The following is a 19,645-nucleotide window of genomic DNA, read 5'->3' on the forward strand; positions in this document are numbered from 1 at the left end:
GGCGTATTTCACTAATCATGGTTTCAAGGTCTGTTCATGTTCTGGCATTTTTCAAGATTTCTTTCCTCTTGAAGACTGAATCATATTCCATTGTATGCACATACCACACTGTGCTCATCTGTTCATCTGCTGAATAGTTGACTTGGTTGCCTCTGCCCCTGGCTATTATGAATAATGCCTCCATGAACAGCTGTACAGCTATTCAAGTCTCTGATTTCAATTTTGTGTGTATAGGCCAAAAAATTGAATTGCTGAGTCATATGGCAATTCTGTTTTTAGTGTTTTTGAGGAACTGTCATGCTGTTTCCACATAATGTGAAGCGGCTACACCATTTACATTCCTGCTAACAGTGCACAGGTGTTCTAATTTCTCCAAATCCTCACCAACACTTGTGATTTTCTGTTTTTATTTTAAGTAATAGCCATCTTAATGGATGTGAAATAGTAAGTTTGATTTGCACTTTCCCAGTAGTCAGTCTTGAGCGTCTCATCATGCCCCTATTAGTCATTGATATATCTTATTTAGAGAAATGGTGTGAAAGGGTATACAGTTTTCCAGGATGAAACATGACAACAATTAGGATGATTGGATAATTTAGTGAAGAAAAAAATGTTATTACCATAGTTAACATTTTTTTTGGCTCTTACTCCATGCCGGGATGTTACTAATGCTCTAATTACATGATCTCAATCAACTTTCACTGTGAAGTTGAAGACTATTAAGGTGTCTTTGTTATCATTTTTATTGTTCGCTTAAAGACATGGCATCACACAGCCATCAAGTGTCTTACCTTATGTTGCACACCTTGTAAATAACAGAAGCCTGATGTAAATTAGATCTGCCTGACTTCAAAGCATTTGACTGTTGACTATTATGCCATGTTGTCTAATGCATGGCTTGTTACTTAATAGCCTGTCAATATATGTTAATAATCCATTATCCCCACCCACAACTGAAACACACACACACACACACACGCACACACACACACACACACTCCTCAACTTTCAGGCATCATTTTCATCCTAGTATAAAATAAAGCCCACCACCCCCTCCCACCCAGGATTCCCAGTCTTCAGTCATCTGTCATGTACTTTCATTCCAGTGTGCTTTGGAGAGGATTCCCTAAATTTATTTCCACCAAGAAGCATATCTTAATTAGGTCTGTTGGGAGACCTTACATCGGCCTCTTGTATTTCTGCATGTGCAGCAGGCAGATGCACTATGAAATTTGTCCTGGGTTATATTTTGAAGGACATTAGTAGAGCAAATAACCCTGTAGGAGGAGATACAATGTCTTTCTTCCAGTGTATTAAAGACAAGTTTTCACCATCATTCTCAGCAAACTGACACAAGAACAGAAAACCAAGCACTGCATGTTCTCACTCATAAGTAGGTGTTGAACGATGAGAACACACGGACACAGGGAGGGGAACATCACACAAAGGGGCCTGTTATGGCTTGAGGGGCTAGGGGAGGGCTAGCAGTAGGTGGAGGTTAGGGAAGGGATAGCATTAGGAGAAATACTTAATGTAGATGACAAGGTGATGGATGCAGCAAACCATCATGGCATGTGTATACCTATGTAACAAACCTGCATGTTCTGCACATATACCCCAGAACTTAAAGTATACATATATAAAGACAAGGTTTCAATTTGGGGGAAAAGTCAGGGCATTTACTTGCAACCCTGTTTAAAAGATCCAGGTTCTCAAAGATTGGAATTCATTTCTAGGCTTTGACACAAACTATTAAATTGGGCAGTACCTGCCTGGGCTGCTTGGTGTTGCTGCCATGGGACTTAAAGGGGTGAGGGAAACTGGTGCAAACGTGAAGTGCATACTACTTGTCCTTCCATGTGCAATGAAGGCCCAGAAGTCTTGGGTCTTCTGCAACATTCATGAAACTGTGACAGGATCACCTGTTAGCTTGCAAGTGAGATAAAGCCTTAGACTTGTTACTCTTCTTGTCAAGGTCTAACATTTATTAATAGCTTTCCATACACACCAGGCAGCATGCTTGACCTGTATTGTTTCATTCATGCACTCTGACATATTTACTGTTATCATCCTCATTATTCAGATAAGGACATAAAGCCTAAACAATGAAGGTACTAGGCTGTCTGATACAATGTGTACCTCAAAGGTCAAATGCAGACCCTGCAACAACTTGGTATATAGCATCTGATAACTTGAACAAAATGTACCATTTATCTGGCTAATGCACATGAAGGTGTAGACTCGTGTGCACTAACATTTTGTACCCTTCTACCATTGTGAATCTTGCACCTCAGGTGCCAGCGTCTTTAACTTGAGTTACATAGAAATTGTCATTAAAGTTGGAAATAATTAATAATTTTGAGTTTATTCCAGTTTAACCATATATATGCAATTACTGGGGCATTATGAAAGACTGCTGACATTAGGGAAATAGATACGAAAGCCACATCCATATGCATTTGATTCTCACTTGAGTAACACTCATTGCTCACATGCCAAGTTGGGTGTCTCACAACAACCCACTTCTTGTATCAAATAATGCATGTGTTAGACTCTATAAAACATGAATTTCTAATCATGTAGGCCACCTCTGCACTGAAGAACCCTCTCTCTAAGCTTTAGGCAATACATTTCATTATAACACTTTAATACATATCTAGATGATTAAATATGAACCTAAGTGTCCAGCGGGGATAACCTATCAGGGGAGATAATTTGGGAGTGGAGAACCAACGTTTCTTGTCAGCCACTACTGACATGCCCTAACTTTTCTGTTCAACTGTCCTTGGTTTGAGACGCTGAATGTGTGGAAATTACTTTAATGCCTTTGAAATGTCCAAAATGCCAAATATTAGTTAAAATGTAGTGGTTAACAAAGAGACATTAACCTTCTGCTTTTTAAATTCCATGTAAATTACAGCACCAATGTAAGGTATTATTATACTCACATTTATTGACAATGAAACCTTTTACTAGGTGTTTTTGGTTCATATTGAAAGAGACTTTGAGAGTCATTAATGGATATTAAAGAGGTGTAATTTAAATATGTCTACATAATAAAAGCATGAAATTAGAAGTATATTATCTTTTTATGAGATTTGTATGTTTGTGATGGCCTTATATTGAATTGCAGTCACTAATCATCCGAGAAATGCAAATTAAAAACACAATGAGACATCATCTTACAGCATCAGAATGACTATTATTAAAAAGTCAAAAAATAACAGATGTTGATGAGCATGCGCAAAATAGGAACACTTGTACACTGTTGGTGGGAATGTAAATTAGTGTAATCTCTATGGAAAAAAATATGAAGATGTCTCAGAGAATTAGAAGTAGATCTATGATTTGATTCAGAGACATATTAATAGATGGGATTAGAGGTCATTATCTTAAGTAAAACAGCTCAGAAACAGAAAGTCAAATGTTCTCATGCATAAGTGGGAGCTAAATAATTTGTAGAAATGGACATAGAGTTTGGAATAATAGACATTGGAAACTCAGAAGAGTGAGAAGGGGTTGAGGGCTGTGAAATTACCTAATGGTTACAATATACGTTATTTGGGGGATAGTTAACACTAAAAGCCCAGACTTCACCACTATGGAATATATTCATGTAGCATAACTGTACTTGTGCTCCATATATTTATACTTTTTTTTTTAATGAAAGAGCTGGAGCTTTCCCTTGGCTCCTTTTCCTAGAAGCTTTCGCATGTCCTTCTGTGTGAGGATGCTCTTGGGAACCTGAGGATGAAGGCTATAACTACACCTTAAGGATACCCAAGCTGTTTCTTTAAGGAGACTTAGCCTTAATAGAAAAATGCTAACTAACCTAAGAGCCCTGGACCTTATGCTTCTGTACTTTTACATGGAGAGAAATAAACTTTCTATATTGTTTAACCAAAAAGAAAAAGAAAAACAGCATTTTATTTGTAAAGATGATGTAGGGGACCTCGATTGCAATATTCTCTTTACCTAATCACTAATAAAATAAATACAGGAAAGCTAGAAGTCCACATGACTATTGCTAGCATCAGCTAAATCAAGAAGGCTACCCGGCGGCAGAAAGCAATGCTATACATTTTAACAATTGCTGATCAGGGAAACAGATAGATGGTTGAGCCATCAATCCTATTCCTCACCTGATTGCTCTAGTTCACTAGAGTCTGAGAACTCTCACCAATATTCCCAAATATGAAGTCAAGTGAAATCATTGGTATCCCAAGCTGACCTGAACTAGCTGCTGGGAAAGAACCAGTGAAGTGGGAAACAGGAACCAGAGGGTAATTCTCTGTGAATGCAGCAGGTTCTCCAGGGCTAACAGGAATGGTGTTAAACCTGAACTCCCTCTTCCCTCTCTGGGAACGTGCTACCTCTCAGTACTAAGCAGAGTGAACCCTGCACAGCAAATTAAACGAATTCTCAAAAAGGGAGCAGAGCCAGAGCCAAGGTATGCCAGCCATGAATGAATTTGCCATAAACTGAGCACTTCAACGTGGGGAATCCTCAAGAAATGTTCAGCCTTCAAAATGTAGCTGGTAGGGAAAAACAATTAAGTCTCATATGCAAATAAGTAGAGAGACTTAAGAAACTGACCTGCATAATGTCATAAAAGTGAAAATCTGGACAGCATTGGCAAGATGAAAAATAACAGAATGGAAACTATAATGGTAATTCAAGCCAGTAGGTAGGTGGGCAGGAAAAAATTGATACAACATAGCAAGGAATCTGGAAGAAAATGTAACCTGAGACAGAAGAATATTCTCAGTACTTTATACTAAAAAAAATAACATGAACATGGCTGGGCATGGTGGCTCATGCCTGTAATCCCAGCACTTTGGGAGGCTGAGGCGGGGGGATCATGAGGGTAGATTGAGACCATCCTGGCCAACATGGTGAAACCCTGTTCTACTAAAAATACAAAAAATTAGCTGGGCGTGGTGGCGTGTGCCTGTAGTCCCAGCTACTCTAGATGCTGAGGCAGGAGGATCGCTTGAAGCTCAGAGGCAGAGGCTGCAGTGAGCAGAGATCATGCCACTGCACTTCACTGCACTCCAGCCTGGTGGCAGAGTGAGACTGTTGTCTAAAATAAAAATAAAAATAAAAATAAAAAAACATGAGTTAAATTGGAGCCCCTGTCAGCCACCAAAAAAGAGTCCACCAAGAAGAAGAGATGAACAAAGACAGTGAAAAGCTTGAACAAAAAATATTGAAGACCAAGGCAATACAATCTCAAAACAAATAAGTAAAATTGACAAGCTTATAGAACAAATAAAACTGAAAATTTACTTATTTTTATGGAAGACAGGCATGTATAACCACAGCCAATGAACAGACAAGAAAAACATAAAGCAAAGAGATAAAAGATGATAGTTTTTCAGAGCTTAGAAAGATGAGCCAACATAATATCCGTTGCCTATGAGACAGAAAAGCCTACATATGAAATTTCAAAAGGGATTAAAATATAATAGAATAAGCCCCGATTTATCCCAAGATAATGCCTAGTTAGAATATTTTCTTTGCACAGCTTTAAAAATATTTTTTAAAATTTACATACAGTAAAATTCCTTTTTTGATGTGCAGTTTTCTCAGTTTTGACGAATGCAGAGTAACTACCACCACAATTGGATACAGAACAATTTACTCATCCCAAATTTCTTTTATGTTGCCAATTTATAGTTAATTCTTACCTGTTTTTTCAATCTTTGGCAACCCTGTTCATATAGTTTTGCTATCTGTTCCTACAATTTTGACTTTTTCAGAATGCTGTATGAATGAAAATGAATACTCTTGAGTCTGAGTTCTTTCACTTAGCATAATATATTTGAGAATCATCCTTTAATTTATTAATATTTCTTCATATTTTTGTTCAGTGTTATTCAGTTGTATGTTTGTTTCATAATTTGTGTATCTGTTCCCTTGTTGAAAGATGTTGTTATTTTCAATTTTCAGATGATTACACGCATAGACACATGGACACACACATTTCTAGATATGTGTATATATACATATATATATATATCTGTGATATATATGTATATGCACACACATATATGTAAAGCTTCTATGCACATTAGCATACTGGTTTTTGTGTGAACATACAGTTTGATTTATCTTAGGTAAAGACCTAGGAGTGGAATTGCTGGGTCATATGATACATGCATGTTTAACTTTATGAGAAACTGCCATACTATTTGGCGTCCCCATCAGCAATGAGTGAGAGTTCTTATTGTGCTGCATTCTTGACATCACTTGGTAGGATCAGACGTTTTTGTTCCTTTTTTTAAATTTTAGCCATTCTAATACATGTGTGGTTGTATCTTGTGGTTTTAATTTACATTTGCCTAATGAATAATGATGTTGAACACATTTTTGTGCTTATTTTCCATCAGTAGGTATTCTTTGATAAAGTCTCTGTTTATGTCCATTTTTAATTGGGTCATTTGTTTCCTTATCATTTCATTTTGAAAGTAGTTATTGTTAAGTCTGAAACTGAAAAAAATCTGAGATCTTATCCTATTGTGAGCTAACAATGTAGTCTGCTGCAGATATATATACATGCACACATTTTCTATGACATCTATATATGAGACATGAGGCTTTCTGGATCAGAAAAGCAGACAGCTTATTGCTCTTGGCAAAAACAGCCAGAGCAGCATCTTAGTGCTGTTCATTGAGCCCCCATGGGGTGATATAGTGAGTGAGAATCAGATGTCCCTCTGCACATGCAATCTGTGTTAAGGGGTACCTTGTAGGAAAGGACTTTCAACATCAAAACTCAGAATTTCTCTAGGGGCTGCTGTCACAAAATCTGTCCTCCCCTCTTAAGAGAAAGCTAAAGTGAAAACCAGAGCAAAACATACAGAGAGAGAGAGAGCAAGAGTGAAAGTGGGAGTGAGAGATAGAAGGAGAGGAGAAAGAGAGAGACAGGAGGGAGAGAGAATATTGGTCTGTCATTTTCTTTTATTACAATGCCTTTGTCCTTTTTTATTAGGAAGATTTTTCTGGTCTCATAAAATTGAGAAGTGCCTTAAAAGAGAATATGTGGAATTGTTACCATTTGTTCTTTAAATTGTTAGAATGCTCCAGTGAAATGATCAAGGTCTGGAGTTTTAGTTGTTGGAATATTTTTAACAGATATTAATTTTTTTATAGATATAGAACTCTTCAGATTATTTATTCTTAAGTTTTGCTAATTTGTCTTACTCAAGGAATTGACACATTTCCTCTATAGGCATGGAATTATTTGTATTATTCTCTTACTATTGTTCTTTTAATGTCTGTGAGGTCTATAATGGTATTCCTCTTGTGTTCTTGATATTGATATTTGTGATAACTCTCTTTGCTTTTGTTGATCTGTCTAGAGCTTCATCAACTTTATTATTTTTCAATTAAAGCAGCTTTTGATTTAATTGATTTTCTCTTGCTGTTCAGTTTTCTATTTCATTAATATCAACTTACTATTGACACCATTGATATGTTTATTATGTATTTCCTTCTGCTTGCTTTAAGCCTAATTTGCTCCTCTAGTTTCTTGTGACAGTAACTTAGGTTGTTTATTTTGGGGCTTTCTTATTTTCTGATATGACTCAATGCTGTAAATTTTCTGTAAATATTAATTTAGCTGCCCCACATGTCTTGATAGATCTTATTTTACTTTAGATTTTATCAAAATACGTTGTGGTTTCATTTTGGATGTCTTACTTGACCCATTAATTATTTAGAGATGTGTTAGTTTCTAAATACTTGTGGAATTACCAGTGATTTTTTATGTAATTGATTTACAGTTCAACTCTGTTATGCTTAAAGATCATACGTTATATGAGTTTGATTCTTTTAAATTTGCTAATTCTTTTAAATTTGTTTTATAAGCAAGGGTATGGTCTATCTAGGAGACTATTTCATGGATACTTAAAAATGTCTATTTACTGTTGGATTGTTTTATAAGTGCCATTTACATCAATGTGGTTGATACTGTTGTTCAAGTCTCCCATATTGTTGCTGATTTTCTGTCTATTTGTTGTATGGATTAGTGAGAGAGAAGTTTTGAAATCTTCAAGAATAATTTGGGACTTTTCTATATCTCCTTCCATTTCTATCAGTTTTTGCCTTGTTTATTTTAAAGTTCTGTACACACACACGCACACAAATGAAATGAAATGTGTGTGTGTGTATTTAGATACACACACACACACACACACACACACACATGAATGTAATGTCTTCTTAGAGAATTGACCCTTTTATTCATCAAGCAGTGGCCATCTATATCCCTGGTAATTTTTCTATTCTATGGTGAAATTTGTCTGATATTGATAGAGCTTTTCGGTCTTTCTTTGGATTTCTGTTTATTTAGTTTAACTTTTCCCTTTATTTTACTTTTAACCCATCCATGTTTTATATTTAAAGTGCATTTCTTAAAGACATTGCATAGTTGGGTCTTCTTTTAAATGAAGTCTGACGATCCATTTTGTTCATTTATTGTTGTTAGATCATTTACATACAGTAATTATTGACAAGGCTGTATTTAGGCTTAGCTTTTTTATTAGATTGATTTTTTCCCTTCCATTTTTCTTCCGGTGTTCCCACTTTTCTGCTTTTTGAGGACATCATTTAACTATTTTTATCATGCTGTTTTAATATAATTATTGGCTTTTTATGATATGTATTATATATTATACACACAAATAAATATACACAGTATGCGTATGTGTTTATATGCTGTTACTTTATATAAATATAAATGTCTAACTTTTCACAGTGTACTTAAAATTTAATATATATATTATTTTTACTGCAAACAAAATCAGGATGCCTTCCAACCATATAGGTTTTTATTTTCCCCTTTATCTTAAATTGTAATAAATATTCTATCTATATAAATTGAAAACTCCACCACATATTTTTATTTTAACTTTCTCACTAATACACATTAAAATCAGAGAAAACAGTTTACTATATTTATTTGATATTTACTATTTTCTATTGTTCTGCCTTCATTTTAGAAGTTTGAAGCTTCTTGCTAATATGACTTTTCTTCCATCTGAAGTACTTCTATCAGCATTTCTTTCAGAACAGATTTACTCTTGAGGAATGATTTCAGACTCTCTTTATCTAAGAATATCTTTGTTTTGTCTTCTTTACTTAAGAATATTTTCATTGGGTTTAGTATTCTGGGCTGATCTTTTCTTCAGCACTTTAAGTATATTGTTTTATGGTCTTCCTGACTCCATCGTTTCCGATGAAAAATTCAGAGTCATGATTTTTTATTCCTTTATACGTAATATGCCATTTTTTGTGGCTCTCTTTAGACATTTGGTTATGATGTTTTTATTCTTTGTATAGAATTGGTAGATTCAAGTAATTTTGGATTGAGTCCTGAACATACTGTGACATTATGGATCTTTCAAAAATCCTCTGAAAGATATTGCTTGTTTTAAAAGCAAACAATCAACTTAGGTTTGGACTGTGAGTGTTGTCTCATATTCTGTGGACAGTTGATCCAATGTCAGTTATGTCTTAAAACCTTTGTTATACTATATTTGACTGTCCTGAAAATACATCACTTGTGTGTTATTCTGAAATTTAGGTGGTATTTTATATCATATTTTTACTTTTAAAGCCTTTGACATGCTTCCTTGAATCTATGACATGCATGTTGTACTTAGCAGTGAGCCCAGAAATTCTGTCAGTTTATACACAGAATTAAGCAATTCTTGTCTCTAGCTCTCTCTGCTCCAAGATTCACCTCAAAGTCTGCAGCTCTCAAGGGCCTCTTCCAGTTCTGAGGCCAAAGAGATGTTTTTTTTTCCTTTGGCTTTTAGGTGCCTGGGTTGCCAACTACCATTATCATCACAGGAGTGCATTTTGCAACCTGCAAAGATAAGGAGAGAAAAAAGCAGTGGGAAAAGATAAACAAACAAACAAATAAATAGGGATTTCCCTCACACTCTGTGGTTCATGGGAGCCCCCTTTCCTAATGATATACTGGAAAGATTTTTCTCCTGCTTTTTAAAAATTTTTATTTTTATACCTGCTACACGTGTTTTTATTCAGTCCACCCTCATGCCAATGTTGGGTGTCAAAGGAAATAGTAAAAAACAATACACTTTCCCTCATACTGCTTGTTCTTCAGTTTTTTTTTTTTTTTTGACTTTTACACTTTCCCTCATACTGCTTGTTCTTCAGTTTTTTTTTTTTTGACTTTTACACTTTCCCTCATACTGCTTGTTCTTCAGTTTTTTTTTTGACTTTTGTCTCTCATTTGCATGCCAATATTTACTTTTGAGAATTAATTTTCTTTTTCTATTTCTGCCCAGAGATTTTAGCCATAATCAGTGAGAGAGGCTGGCAATAGCAAGCTTATAGCATTTTGGACACAGCAGAAGCCCAGGTTAGGATATTAAACTTATAAATTAAAGAAAGTTGCTGGACGTGGTGGCTCATGCCTGTAATCCCAGCACTTTGGGAGGCTGAGGGGGGCAGATCACCTGAGGTCAGGAGTTTGAGACCAGCCTGACCAACATGGAGAAACCCCGTCTCTACTAAAAATACCTCGTCTCTACTAAAAATACAAAATTAGCTGGATGTGGTGGCACATGCCTGTAATCCTGGCTACTTGGGAGGCTGAGGTAGGAGAATCGCTTGAACCCGGGAGGCTGAGGTTCCGGTGAGCTGAGATTGCGCCATTGCACTCCAGCCTGGGCAACAAGAGTGAAACTCCATCTCAAGAAAAAAAAAAAAATTAAAAAAACACTAAAGAGTGTTAGCTATAAGGCCATGAGATGCTGACCACTTAATAGGAGAATATTGGGCCAGCTCCTGTCATCTCTATTTTAACATGTTGGTCTTAAAAAGGAGAAAATATTGGCTGGACGCCGTGGCTCATGCCTGTAACCCCAGCACTTTGGGAGGCCAGGGCAGGCGGATCAGGAGGTTAGGATATCGAGACCATCCTGGCTAACATGGTGAAACCTTGTCTCTACTAAAAATACAAAAAATTAGCCGGGTGTGGTGGCATGCACCTGTAGTCACAGCTACTCAGGAGGCTGAGGCAGGAGAATTGCTTGAACCCAGGAGTTGGAGTTTGCAGGCGGAGATTGCAGTGAGCGGAGATAGCACCACTGTACTCCAGCCTGGGTGACAGAGCTTGCAAGTCTCCGTCTCACACACAGAAAAAAAGGAGAAAATATCTACACATATCAGAGGAAAAGAAAATGGGATACAAAATAATATATATTTAGGCAAGATATCATTTAGGGAACAGGGAGACAATATTTGTATATTGTACACAAAATTTGTAAAAAAAAAAATCAAGAAAATGTTTGCCACTATTCATCTTCAGAAAACTATTCTTAGACAAGATAAAGCAATATGAGAAACTCTGAAATGTTATAGGAATGTGGTATGTGAAAAAGGTAGTCAGCACCTAAAACATCAATAAAGAAATATATAATAAACAATTATGGATATTACAGCTTTGAAATAAAATAAAGCATAAGTCTTAACATTGTTTATTGAAGATAGCATGTTATATGATTGCAATTTAAAAAAAATTTGTATCAATCTATCATTAATATACCTATCTATATTTAAATTTGCATGTGTATATACACATGTGAATTTACATGTGTATAAATTTGCATGTGTATATTGCAAATTTATACACATGTAAATTCACACACACTATACACAGAGATGTTAGAATTGAAACTTTATAATATTGATGATGAAAAGTAATTATTGTTTTTTGTAATTAAATAAAATACTTTAATATCAAAAAATTAACTATTTTTATTTGAACTGGTGGTTTTACATGATTTTTTTTTCCCATTTATTTGTTTTATTGCATTTTAGGTTTTGGGGTACATGTGAAGAACATGCAAAATTGTTGCATAGGAACACACGTGGCAGTGTGATTTGCTGCCTTCCTCCCCATCACCTACACCTGGCATTTCTCCCCCTGCTATCCCTCCCCAGCTTCCCACCCCCCACCGTCCCTCCCCTATTTGCCCCCAACTGACCCCAGTGTGTAGTGCTCCCCTCCCTGTGTCCATGTGTTCTCATTGTTCAACACCCGCCTATGAGTGAGAACATGCGGTGTTTGATCTTCTGCTCTTCTGTCAGTTTGCTGAGAATGATGGTTTCCAGGTTCATCCATGTCCCTACAAAGGACACAAATTCATCATTTTTGATGGCTGCATAATATTCCATGGTGTATATGTGCCACATTTTCCCTATCCAGTCTATCGTCGAAGGGCATTTGGGTTGGTTCCAGGTCTTTGCTATTGTAAACAGTGCTGCAATGAACATTCGTGTACACGTGTCCTTATAGTAGAACGATTTGTAATCCTTTGGATGTATACCCAGTAATGGGATTGCTGGGTCAAATGGAATTTCTATTTCTAGGTCCTTGAGGAATCGCCACACTGTCTTCCACAATGGTTGAACTAATTTACACTCCCACCAACAGTGCAAAAGTGTTCCTATTTCTCCACATCCTCTCCAGCATCTGTTGTCTCCAGATTTTTTAATGATCGCCATTCTAACCGGCGTGAGATGGTATCTCAATGTAGTTTTGATTTGCATTTCTCTGATGACCAGTGATGATGAGCATTTTTTCATATGTTTGTTGGCCTCACGTATGTCTTCTTTTGAGAAGTGTCTGTTCATATCCTTTGCCCACTTTTGAATGGGCTTGTTAGTTTTTTTCTTGTAAATCTGCTTTAGTTCTTTGTAAATTTTGGATATCAGCCCTTTGTCAGATGGGTAAACCGCAAAAATTTTTTCCCAATCTGTTGGTTGCCGATTCACTCTAATGATTGTTTCTTTTGCTGTGCAGAAGCTGTGGAGTTTGATTAGGTCCCATTTGTCTATTTTGGCTTTTGTTGTCAATGCGTTTGGCGTTTTGGTCATGAAGTCCTTGCTTACACCTATGTCCTGAATGGTTTTGCCTAGATTTTCTTCTAGGGTTTTTATGGTGTTAGGTCTTATGTTTAAGTCTTTAATCCATCTGGAGTTAATTTTAGTGTAAGGTGTCAGGAAGGGGTCCAGTTTCTGCTTTCTGCACATGGCTAGCCAGCTTTCCCAACACCATTTATTGAACAGGGAATCCTTTCCCCATTGCTTGTTTTTGTTTGGTTGGTCAAAGATCAGATGATTGTAGAAAGGTTGTGTTGCCTCCGAGACCTCTGTTCTGTTCCATTGGTCTATATCTCTGTTTTGGTACCAGTACCATGCTGTTTTGATTACCGTAGCCTTGTAGTATAGTTTGAAGTCTGGTATTGTGATGCCCCCCGCTTTGTTCTTTTTGCTTAGAATTGACTTGGCTATGCGGGCTCTCTTTTGGTTCCATATGAAGTTTAAGGTGGTTTTTTCCAGTTCTGCGAAGAAGGTCATTGGTAGCTTGATGGGGATAGCATTGAATCTGTAAATTACTTTGGGCAGTATGGCCATTTTCACGATATTGATTCTTCCTAACCATGAACATGGGATGTTTCTCCATCTGTTTGTGTCCTCTCTTATTTCGTTGAGCAGTGGCTTGTAGTTCTCCTTGAAGAGGTCCTTTACATTCCTTGTTAGTTGTATTCCTAGGTATTTTATTCTCTTTGTGGCAATTGTGAATGGAAGTTTGTTCTTGATTTGGCTCTCTTTAAGTCTGTTACTGGTGTATAGGAATGCATGTGATTTTTGTACATTGATTTTGTATCCTGAGACTTTGCTGAACTTGCTTATCAGTTTCAGGAGGTTTGGGGCTGAGATGATGGAGTCTTCTAGATATACAATCATGTCGTCTGCAAATAGAGACAATTTGACTTCCTCCTTTCCTATTTGAATGCCCTTTATTTCTTTTTCTTGCCTGATTGCTCTGGCTAGAACTTCTAATACTATATTGAATAGCAGTGGTGAGAGTGGGCATCCTTGTCTGGTGCCACATTTCAAGGGGAATGCTTCCAGTTTTTGCCCATTCAGTATGATATTGGCTGTTGGTTTGTCATAAATAGCTTTTATTATTTTGAGATACGTTCCATTGATACCTAGCTTATTGAGTGTTTTTAGCATAAATACATGATATTTTTTAATGAGACATTTATATTAAATCTGATGCTTATCTTCTAAACATGAAGGGTTTCATTTGGAAAAAATAAATAGCTTATGGTTGTAGATAATAGAGGAATATTTAGAAATGTAAAATATTTTCTGAGGTTATAGTAATATTTTACTAGAAAATCATGAATTCAGTGGAAATAGAATCTTTGTTATTAAAAATATGGGAAATTTTCTGAGGCTGTAGAATACAGCTTATGATGGGCTCATCATTTTTCATTATAGAATTGGTAGATTCAAGTGCAGCAAGGTTTGGATATAATCAAAGGTACACTGAGTTCATCTGACTGCCTCATTACCCATTTGCATCCTGTACAAGTAGAGTGCTCAGATATTATAAGCTCTCAGTTAAGTGAATAGGGTTTATTCACTAACATCAGGTATTATAAATTTCTCTCTAACTTGAGTTTGAGTAGTATCAGAGGGAGTGCAAAGTGAGTAAGTGATGTCTGCCCTGTATCTTCCCATTCTTCTAGGATAGGGAACTCTGTCTGGCATTGCTGCATTAATATATGTATCTAGAATAAGTTGTTGAACCAAAATATAAAAGTAGATATTTTGCTACTTGTGTAAAGGATGTTCTTATTTGTATCGTGTTTGACATTTATTTGTTTGTTTGCTTGTTCATACCCTGCATGATCTCTCAATGATTTGAGGCATCTGTAATGAGTACATACATTATCTGTTTTTTATCTCTCTCTCTTTTTCACATAATCTTACAATTTGAGATGCCAATAAATTACATGTCAATATGAAAATAAACATAAATGATAACAATCAAGAACATTGAGATTACAGGGATAAAGGAATGTCAAAAACTTTGGCAATTAGGAAGAAATAGACATATCCAGAATTTCCGTGAGTACTGCAGATATGACACAGTAAAATCCAAGACACACTGCCTGGTATGCAACACCTTATGCCATATTTAATGGCTTTTCAGTTGAGTGATGGTGACTGATTCCATGCATCCATGACCTGAGGGATATCTATTACAACAAATATCAGTTCTTCTTGGGTCTGCGTATTGGGGCATCTGATTTAGTAAGCACATCTATACCCATTACTTTCCACTGACCTTGTGTTGACAGTTTTAGATCTGCTGAGTCTAAGGCTCACACAGACCAACACTGCAACCTAGTTAGCAAGGTTTATCTAAGGCAACTGAGTGTTGAACAGAGGGGGCTCACTTTTGGTGCCAATTTGGAAATGTAAGGTCAGTTAAAAGCTTAGGACTGAACATTAAGCCAAATGAACCAGCTATGGAAGGGGTCAGGCTCAAACTTGAAACCAGGAGTTCCTCCACCAGTGGTGCTGAGCCGAGGGCATAGATGCTAGCAGTCAGACCAAGGAAGGTTCACCACAAGGCCACAGTTCATGTCAACTGGCTGTAGACTCTTAAATACAATTCAGGCTTACAAACCCAGATCCCTTTCAGAATCCCAATCACCTAAGGTTAAGCTAGTTTTTATGCTCTTTTGCTCTAGAATTTTATGATTTTTATTTTGAAAACTCATAATTAGACTTTTTTTTTTTTTTTTTTTTTTAGACAGAGTCTCATTCTGTTGCCCAGCTGGACTGCAGTGGCACGATCTCCCCTCACTGCAACCTCTCTCTCCTGGGTTCAAGGTGATTCTACTGCCTCAGCCTCCCAAGGAGCTGGGACTATAGGTGCCCTCCGCCATGCTCAGCTAATTTTTGTATTTTTAGTAGAGACAGGGTTTCACCATGTTGACCAGACTGACCACAAGGGATCTGACTGCCTCAGCCTCCCAAAGTGCTGGGATTACAAGTGTGAGTCACTGTACCCAGCCTAATTAGACATTTTTATTCAGGGATCTACAAAAATATTTCTGAGAAGATGCACTCTGCAGTAAGGTATCTTGCAAAAAACAAAAGAAATAAAATCTTTGCCCAAAATGTTGCACACTTAGAATTTAATGTAGTCCCATTTGGTGTAGCAATTTATTTCCTCCCCCACTCAAAGAATCCCTGTGTGGTAGGCATTCTCTAGGGTATGAGAGGAGCTAGATCTAGGCACATTACTCAAAGCCATACTAAACATTAATAAGGTGGAGAATCTATTATTTGAAATGTTTGGGACCAGAAGTGTTTCAGATTTTGGAATTTTTTCAGATTTTGGGACATTTGCATTACACTTACTGGTTGACCCTCCCAAATATGAAAATTCCAAATCCACAGTACTCCAATGAGCATTTCCTTTGAATCTGTCAGCCCACACGATGTTTTAAATTTTGAGAATTTGGATTTTGGATTTTCAGATTATGATGAGTCAACTTGTATCAGACTGAACAGAAAATGCAGCAGCATACCAAGAAACTCATAAATAGGACAAATAAGATTTAGTTGTGGCAATAAATGGAAGATGTTGCTGATAAGGGCCATGAAATTTGGAAGATCTAACTTTTGCATAATAACACACGTCACTTGGAAAGCATGGATTATACGTCAACTTCTAGGTACTCTCCACAGGCTATTTTACTTATTTTGGAAACATTATTTAGATGAAAAAACAGAAAAAAATTAATTTTGCCACTATATAATATAGCTTCAATGATGTAGCAGAACTAGGATTCAGATGCATAGCATGAGGAAATTCCATCAAGCTTCTTAGATAGTGGTAGAAAATAAACTGTGTGATCATGGCACTGTTGTTGCACGGGGCTAGTCATTTCGTGGGAACTTAATACTTTCTCTTTCTCTGTAAATCCATCTTTCTCTTTTTGTTGAATGAATGAGTGTAATAATTACTGTGGAAAATAGAGGGGAAAGTCAATATATAAATACATATATATATGTCTAGAAAACAGAGTGAACAATTGAGCTTACGTAGCTTCCCTTTTTCTCCCCTAAACTGTGGAAATGTCCAGGTCAGGCTGGTGAGTAAGAGAAACTGAAAAATGAAACCAGCAAGGATACTTACAAATTATGGTGATGGCTAGCTTATCCATTGTCACAGTGGACCAAGTCATCTGTGAGCTTTACTTTGGCAATTTGCTCTTTAGAGATCTTGTCTGTGCGTGGGCTTCTTGCCTGAGGTTAGAGCTGTTCCACATGGCCTTGCTGCTTAAACATAACACCAGGCCATCTGATATGCCCAGATAAAGAACAACAAAGTAATCAGATATGTTTATAATCTTGGTGCACAGTAAGAAAACATCTGGCTATTATAGATGATTTAGACTAATCTGTGATATTAATACCAGTCTTCATCCCATGATAGTTCCAGGACACAGACGGAAGTATTTTGCAAGCTGCTACTGCTCTAGTGGCTAATATGTAGACAAATTTTCCTGTGCTCTTCTGGATGATTGTAGCATGAGAATTGATTAATAGTGTTTTGGTGAGACCTCTAATGTCCCAGATTGAACAAGTGAGTGCTGACTTAGTGTGACGGTACTGGAAGTCTGTGAGTAGCTGGAGATAAATTGAAATGTCACCAGGATGCATGGATGCCTGTCTATCTGCTACCCTTCATTTCCTCTTTCCTTAGCCATGAAGCTTTGCTAATTGACCTTCCCATACTTGATAATCTGAATATAAATATTGACACTGTGCTCAGTATTGTGAGACAGATAAACAAGGAGGATTTAGGCTACTAATGTCAATATCATAAACAATGGATTGCAAAAATAATGAAGATAGTATTAGTTACAGTAGTAGACGTAATTACAGTACTAGTAGTAGCTGCGAGAATAACCATAGTGTTCATAGTAGCTAGGCCTGATTGTTGGGTAGGATATGAGCACTTTGATGTTCCTTACAGAAGGTTTGCTTAGTGATTAATGATATCTCAGTCAGAAGAGTACCATGTGGCCACAGCCTGGATATGGTATATTTATAGTTAGCCACTGTGGCCTCTGATCCAATCTCCATATCCCCAGTTAATTCCTCCTATATGAACAATAATAAATTCACTCTTTTAGTAACAAGCCTTGGGAGGGCTAACTCTCTGTACCATTATTCTTCACGAGAATGAGAGCTGCCTGTGGATAGGGGCTGGGTTTTATTCACCATGGTATGCCTAGGGGACACCCAGTACAGAGGCTGGCACACACATGTAATTGATGCGCATTTCTTGAATAAAGGAACCAATTATACCAGTCACTAATGTCAGAAGAATTATGATGTGGTCGTTACCTTCACAACAGCTAAGTTTCCAAGGAATAGGTAGAACGTGTGAGATTCCAGGCACAGGGCTGTTGGCCTTAGGGAGCAAGGTTGAGCTACAGGAACATGGTGAGTGATTGACGAAGGCCACAGGGAAGCCAAAAGGGCAGTCATCATCTGACATTCCAGATTTTGCAACAATCACGACCATTTCTTTAGTCAACACTTTAGTAGATACAGAGAATGCTGGTAAGTGCTCTATTCTATCTCATTTTATCTCTCCAGAGTATAGATGAAAGCAGATTATTATTCCAGTTTTATAGTTAAAGATTCCAGGGTTTATAGAGGCTAATTGTGTTGCTCTAGGAAACCAAGCTAAATAATAAGAGCATATATATATATATATCCAGATCAAATTGATTCCAATGCTCTGAACTTAAAGCACCAGGTTACACTGAGTTTATTAGCTAGATATTTATGTTTATGCTGTCTATTGTCTCTGGCTTTAAAAAATTGTTTTTTTTTAAATCAATTAATATTAAGTGATCATTTAATGGTTTTCAAACATTGTATCATGTAATTTCCTGAATCTTCACATGTAATCCTCATAACAAACCTTCAAATTCATGTTTTTATCCTCATGTATCAGGTGGAGAACTAAAGAACAAAGCTGCATGGTTGACCCAGACCATGCCGCTTGTAAACAATCGACTTGGCACGTGTGACCTTGCTGTCCGATCGTAGAATACGTGCTCTTCTTAATCACTGTGATGCACTGATTCCTGAATTTAACAAATTGTTGGTGAATATATGCTAGGTAATGGAAAAGAAGTGGTGAAACAACAACAGGCAAAATCCCTTCTCCAAAGACAATACACAAAACACGTCAAGCATATCTGTTTGAAGGTCATAAGTGCTGCAGAGAAAATTGGGACGGGGTAAAGGGAGGTTACAATTTAAATACCAGTGCTAGGAATAACCTCGTTTTGCCAGGATGAGAAAGTTACAAGTGACTGAGCCATATAGATATCTACGGTAAATATATATTGGGCCAAGGGAAAATCAAATAAAAAGTCCTTCAGATGAGACTGGGCCTGATGAAAGGAAAAAATGGGTGTTTATATGGAGTGAACATGGGGTGAGCGGTAGAAGATGATGTTAGAGACATAACAGGAGACCAGATTGTATAACACTTCGCCGGCCATTTCAGGATTTGAGCTTTTATGTTGAATGAGATCAGAAGCCAGTGGAAAATCTTATGAGAGGAATAACATTATCTCATAATCACAGTGGACAGTGTGTTGTAAACAGAGCAGGAGAGGTAACAATGGAAGCACTAAGACCAGACAGGAGGCTATTCTGTGCAATTATGGCTTGGACCAAAGTGGTAAAGGTGTCAGGGTGGAAA

The 19,645-nt window shown here is 36.9% G+C and overlaps 1 protein-coding gene and 1 long non-coding RNA gene across 8 annotated transcripts in view; both read left to right on the forward strand.

The window, feature by feature from the left end:
• The window catches only part of NRG3 (neuregulin 3), a 1,107,214-nt gene that overhangs the window by 204,038 nt on the left and 883,531 nt on the right, over nt 1-19,645 (forward strand). The gene's annotated exons all lie outside the window — the stretch shown is intronic.
• Nucleotides 8,161-18,760, forward strand: LOC116537146. The gene is made up of 3 exons (XR_004262981.1): nt 8,161-8,171; nt 15,568-15,570; nt 16,931-18,760. It is a non-coding gene; the product is annotated as an uncharacterized LOC116537146 (long non-coding RNA).

Source organism: Sapajus apella, unplaced genomic scaffold (assembly GCF_009761245.1).
Source record: "Sapajus apella isolate SASKATOON/1434 unplaced genomic scaffold, GSC_monkey_1.0 scaffold107, whole genome shotgun sequence".
Classification (NCBI taxonomy): domain Eukaryota; kingdom Metazoa; phylum Chordata; class Mammalia; order Primates; family Cebidae; genus Sapajus; species Sapajus apella.